Genomic DNA, 6,265 nt, shown 5'->3' with positions numbered 1-6,265 from the left:
GAAGATAATAATGAAAGCAGCCTAAAATGAATATCCAAGTCCAAAAACAATTCCTAAAATAATGTTTATTTCCAACAGATATTGATCTCTGTTGTCCTATTCTACACAGGACTTCTTCAGAATAAATAGATAAAAATCAAATCTCCCCTTATATAATGCTCTTAACTCAAGACTTAATACTAATCTAACAATTAAATATTAAATACATTTAGATGTAAAGGTACATCAACTACAATATATAAAATATTACCACAAAGAAATCTACTGTTGCTACTAGTGTAATAAAAGTTCATTCAAAACACAGTATGTAAAAATAGAAAAAGTATTGGAGCATTTCTAAAATCATAAAATTGTCTCACATGCATAATGTTTATAATTAGTAAAATTATAATTTTTGAAATAAAAATGCTACTCATTTGCAGACCTCTTATATAAAAGTCTGTGTAAAAACTGGAACACACCACCACAGGCTACTAAAAAGTATGCTCTTCAGAATAAAATAAAAAACTTTAATAGTTAAGACTTAAAATGAGATGTAAAGCAATAAAACAAAGCCCTTGTTGATTTGTATATGATAAGAGCTTTTGGCTAAAAGCCTTCATCAGATAATAAAGAATCAGGTTCCATAGGACTAAGATAAATGAATGAAACACCAGTCATACCAATGAGTTCACAGCCAATCAGAGACCTTGAAGGAAACACACCTCCAAGTTGCCAAATAAAGACAACTTCCTTAAAGAAATAGCACATACAAGACTAAGGTAGCCTTGACAACACTAATGAATGTTACTGTTACTTTAGTTCTTTCTTCCCCAGAAAATACATAGGGTTTATATAACTACTTAGGGCTTGTATAAATAACATCAGTCCTTTTTGAATGAAACTTAACAAAAGATCTAGTGGTTCTAATTTCATTGCTGAGAAAGTCATTAATTCATTTCTCTTGGTTCAAACTGTAAGCAAAAGAAAGAACATAAAGACATAATGGAAATTATCTTCTTGTGCTGATAAGAACAAAGTCCATGGGGTTACTGGTTCAGTAATTGGTATTCCCAGGTGGTTCCCATCCAAGTACTAACCAGGCCCAACCCTGCTTAGCTTCTGAGACCAGATGAGATCAGGCACATTCAAGGTGGTATGGCTGTTCAAGCAAAATCTGCTTCTTTGTGAAATAGATACATACCAAGCTAGAACAGCTTTTGTACCATTGGCCCATGTTGCTATTCCATTGTTCATTTTCCCATTATTAATGGCAAAGCCACTTATAGATGTCATCAGTTCCTGTTGGTGAGAACTTCCTAAAGGGCATAATTATTCAAAATCCATTACATAAAGACAAATATGCACTCACTAGTTGTTGATCTCAACATAGACTTTCTGTGTCATATACCATCTTTCAACTACTAAAGGTACTTAAAGAATACCAACATAAAGGAAGTGATTTTCTTTGCTCCTCAGTGTTTAATACTTCACTTATCTCTGTACAATATCCTTATATTGAAAATTCTTTTCTCTAAGGTTAAGGTAAACTTCACATTCCTTTGCTAGTAGACCGACTACAGAGTCCTTGGTGCACTTGTCAACATATGCACCTTGCTTTTTAAAATGGTTTAAGTGGTACAACTGCATTCAGGCCCGGAGGGAAATCTCCACGGAGATTGATAATTCAGTTCACCTTGCATATTTCAGTCCTTTTGCTTATATTCCAACCTCTAGGACCTTTAAAGACATTATCAATGGACTTAAACATGAAGGAGTGTAGGGGATACTGAATGACATGATTTGCCAAAGAGTTTTTGTGATCCTGGATATCTCTCACATGGTGCAACACTCTGTCCTTAAATTGTTCTTTGGTTTTGCCTACATAATAAGCAAAACACTTTAAACAAGTAGCTAAGTAAACAATATGTTTACTATTACAGGTAGCACTGCATGAAAAATTATATTCCTGTCCCATAATGGGATGTGTGACTAGATTGCTGGTATCTATCACAGGGCAGATTTTACACCTGCCACATTTAAAAGTTCCTTTCTTATTGATAGAACTTTTTTCTAGAGAAACCATCTTTCATACATAGCAACCTTTTCAAGTTCTTTTTGTTTTTAAAAATGGATCTTGGCCTCTCTCCCACTATTTCAGTTTTTCATCTTATGTCAATACTGGCCAAAACTTCTTGACAATGTTGCATATATGCCTCGAATCATTACTATATGTGAGCATGAGACAAAGGGTTTGCTGTCCTTGGGACTGTCATTGGATGGCCTCTGTGCCTTCCTGTTAGAGAAATAGGGTTGTCCTTTTCCTTTTCTTAAGTTTTCTGTTGATTCTGGTTTCATTGAGATGTCTTTAGTTGCATAACCTCTCTCCTTTAAATGACACTCCAATTTAACCTTTTTGCATTCATAATCTGTGCCTTTAGTACACAGTCTTGAGATGCATGTGGCTTGATTGATTCTCCATTATATTCCTAAAAACATGCCCACATGCATGCTGTTCATGTGAAAATAATGGTTCCTCCATGTTTCTTTCCTATGGATTGATGTCTCTATGCCAGATGTCAAATCCAGTTCTATCTTCACATTTAAGAAATCAATTGTTTCTTTGGAACTATTAACTGTGAACTTAAGAAAGTCAGTGGAGTGGTTCAAATAATCTGTGAATAGCATTGATTGGGAATCAACACCTTTCCACAAAATAAAGATGTTGTCCACAAAATGTCCATAGAATATCAAGTGTTCTTTCCATGGATTTCTATCAGAGAGTACATGCTCTTGCTACATTGTGCTACTACAAGGTTTGAATAACTGCTCACACAAGGGGTCTCCATGGCTAACCCCCAGCATTGCCAAAAGTCTTCCTCCACATAGATAAAAACATTGTTTTCAAGAATAAGTTCCAAAAGTGTACATATTAGATCAATGTTCACATTCATATCTCTCGGAACCACTGTATTCTTGATGGCTTCAACCCCATAGGTATTGGGAATAACTGTGAAGAGCCTTGTGATGTCCATGGTTACCAACAGCATCTCCGAGTAGTCTTCATTACTCTTCATGATGAAATATAGTGTGCTAAGAAAGCTACCTGTATCCTTCAATACCATGGTAGCTTGTGATAACAGTTTCTTCAATTGTTCCTCAACATATATGGATAGTGGTTCTGTAATCCATTCCCTACCTTCTACATTGGGGCGAAGTGGTGGATTTTGTCTATCCTTGTGGATCTTCGGCAAGCCACTTATCGTCATTACAGCTGGATTAGTAACTTCAAAAAAGTTGTATATTTCCTTGGTTAACTGACCAATCATCAGCAACTTGAAGAGATCATCTTTCACACTTGAGACCATTTTATTCAGATCACTTTCACTGATCTGTGCATAGGTTTATCCATCAGTCAGCATTTCTTTCATTCAATCCTGATACCATGGGGAGTCCATCAAAACTATGGCTCCTCTCTTAGCTGCTGGTTTAATCACTATGTCTTCTCTATCTCTTAGATCATTCAGTGCCTGTCTTTCAAGTGCTGTTAGATTATGGAAGTGTCTAATACAATCACTTCCTTATCACAAGCATCCTACCTCATTTTCACAGAACCAAATAAATAAATCTACAGCTGGATGATTGACTGGTACAAAATTACTGGGTTTCTTATATGACTTAGTTCTTCTTCCTTGTTCTTTCACAAAGATATTTTTTATGGTGACATTTTTCTCGAAGTATCTAACATCCAATGCAAACTCACTTAAGTTCAAACACAATGATGGTATAAATGTGAGATCTTTGTTTAATAACTGAATTTGGTCTCTATTCAGTTCCATCTAAGAAGATATATTTATTACTAGCGTGCTATTACTTAATTCATTTGTTTTTTTTTTTTCCGTTCTTGGCTCATAGATCTGTGGTTTCTGTACAAGTTCTGCTTGCGTAAATTGTGAACTATGGATTGATGGTTGGCTCCCTTTTTAGGTCTGGTTCCTGTGGCTAAGACAGTTTCTGTAAACTCTCTACCATTTATATTATTTGCTTCTATACTTAATGTTATGTTTCTTTCAACATTTAGAGAGGTGGACAGTATGTTTGCTGTTTCATCACTCTTGTTTCTATCCTGCACTCCTGTTGATTGTGCTATAGCCACTGTTTCTTTAATGGCTGATTGATGCAGTTTGGCTTTATTAGAAGATTGTTTAGATGTAAAGTTTGACCGTATTTTTATCGGCCATTCAAATATATGTACTTGCTTAAAATCCTGTATGTCTCTATATAGCTTATGAATCTTTTGTTCTTTTAATTTGCTGTCATATACATTCATATTAAACTTCAAATTCTCCAGCTTACTTAGGCTGCCATCCAACAATTCCATCTGTTCTAATTCCAATTGCTTGGTTTTAATGTGCTTAGCTATACTTTCTTCTTCTGGTTTGAAATATTCAACTAACAACCTTATATAATTAAAGCTTGTTTCCAGGTTAATGGCTTGTCATTTCGCCAGCAGTTCTGGATGGCTATTTCCATAGCTAGGCATGCATTTAACTCTCATTCCTCTAGGAATCACCCTGTAGTGCATACTTGCCTCAAGATGGAACTGCTGCCACTGCAATCTTTTTAGGTGGTAGGCTGCATTTTAAAAGCGTTCTATCTCTGGTGTCTCATTGTTAAAAGAAATTGTATCTGTATCAAAATTCAAACATAACACTGGAATGATATTCTCATCTCAGCACTCTGTGGTTTTCCTGCTTCTAATAAAGTCTAAAGAAGCTGTCCTTTTTTCCAAGGTCTCTGTTGTAGTGTTAAATTCAGCCATGTGCGGTCAAAAGATCCAAAAACAGAAGCAAGAAAGAAAAATTCTCCTGTGACTGCCAAAGGTGGTTTCAAAAACTAAGCAAAAGGTCTGTGTAAAAACTGAAACACACCACCACAGGATACTAAAAATGATGTTTTTCAGAATAAAATAAAAACTTTAATTGTTAAGACTTAAAATGAGATATAAAGCAATAAAACAAAGCCGTTGTGTATATGATAAGCACTTTCGGCTAAATGCCTTCCTTAGATCATGAAGTATCAGGTTCACAGGACTAAGATAAATGAATGAAATACCAATCATGTGGCTAAATCCAAGCCAACACCTTTCTTCAAACCAGTGAGTTCGCAGCCAATCAGAGACCTTGAAGGAAACACACCTCCAAGTTGCCAAATAAAGACAACTTCCTTGAAGAAACAGCACATACCAGGCTAAGGCAGCCTTGTCAACACTAATCAATGTTAGTGTTACTTCATTTCTTTCTTTGCCAGTAAATACTTAGCATTTATCTCACTACTTAGGGCTTGTATAAATAATATCAGTCCTTTTTGAATGAAACTTAACAAAAGATTTAGTGGTTCTAATTACATTACTGTGACAGTCATTAATTAATTTCTCTTGGTTCAAACTGTCAGGCAAAATAAAGGACATAAAGACATAATGGAAATTGACTTCTTGTGCTGATAAGAACAAACTATACAGGGTTACTGGTTCAGCACCTGGTATTCGCAGGTGGTCTCCCATCCAAGTACTAACCAGGCTCAACGGTGCTTAGCTTCCAAGACCAGATGCATTCAAGGTGGTATGGCCATACAAGTAAAATCTGCTTCTCTGTGAAGTAGATATATACCAAGCTAAAACAGCTTTTGTACCATTAGCCCATGTTTCTATTCCATTGTTCATTTTCCCATTATTGATGGCAAAGGCACATATAGATGTCATCAGTTCCTCTTGGTGAGAACTTCCCAAAGGGCATAATTATTAAAAATCCATTACATAAAGACAAATGTGCAGTCACTAGTTGTTTATCTCAACACAGACTTTCTGTGCCATAAACCATCTTTCAACTACTAAAGGGACTTAAAGAGTACCAACATCAAGGAAGTGATTTTCTTTGCTCCTCAGTGCTTAATACTTATCTCCATACAACATCCTTATATTGAAAATTCTTTTCTCTAAGGTTAAGGTAAACTTCACATTCCTTTTCTAGTAGACTGACTACAGAGTCCTTGGTGCACTTGTCAACATATGGATATGCACCTTGCCTTTAAAACTGATTTAAGTGGTATAACTGCATTCAGGCCCAGAGAGCGATCTGCTCGGAGACTGATAATCCAGTTCACCTCACATATTTCAGTCCTGTTGATTATGTCTCCACCTCTAGGACCTTCAAAGACACTATCAATGCCTTTAAACATGAAGGAGTGTAGGGGATACTGAATGACATGATTTGCCAAGGAGTTTTTG

At 35.7% G+C, this 6,265-nt stretch overlaps 1 pseudogene; it reads right to left on the bottom strand.

Annotated features, from left to right (window-relative positions):
- Positions 1-1,031: 1,031 nt before the first annotated feature.
- LOC122809812 lies at positions 1,032-1,149 on the bottom strand (annotated as a pseudogene).
- Between the last annotated feature and the right edge of the window lie 5,116 nt (positions 1,150-6,265).

This window comes from Protopterus annectens, chromosome 8.part0 (genome assembly GCF_019279795.1).
Source record: "Protopterus annectens isolate FY-2018-M chromosome 8.part0, PAN1.0, whole genome shotgun sequence".
NCBI classification, from domain to species: domain Eukaryota; kingdom Metazoa; phylum Chordata; order Ceratodontiformes; family Protopteridae; genus Protopterus; species Protopterus annectens.
Note: the sequence above shows the minus strand (reverse complement) of the source record. Positions and strands in the feature narration are given on the sequence as shown.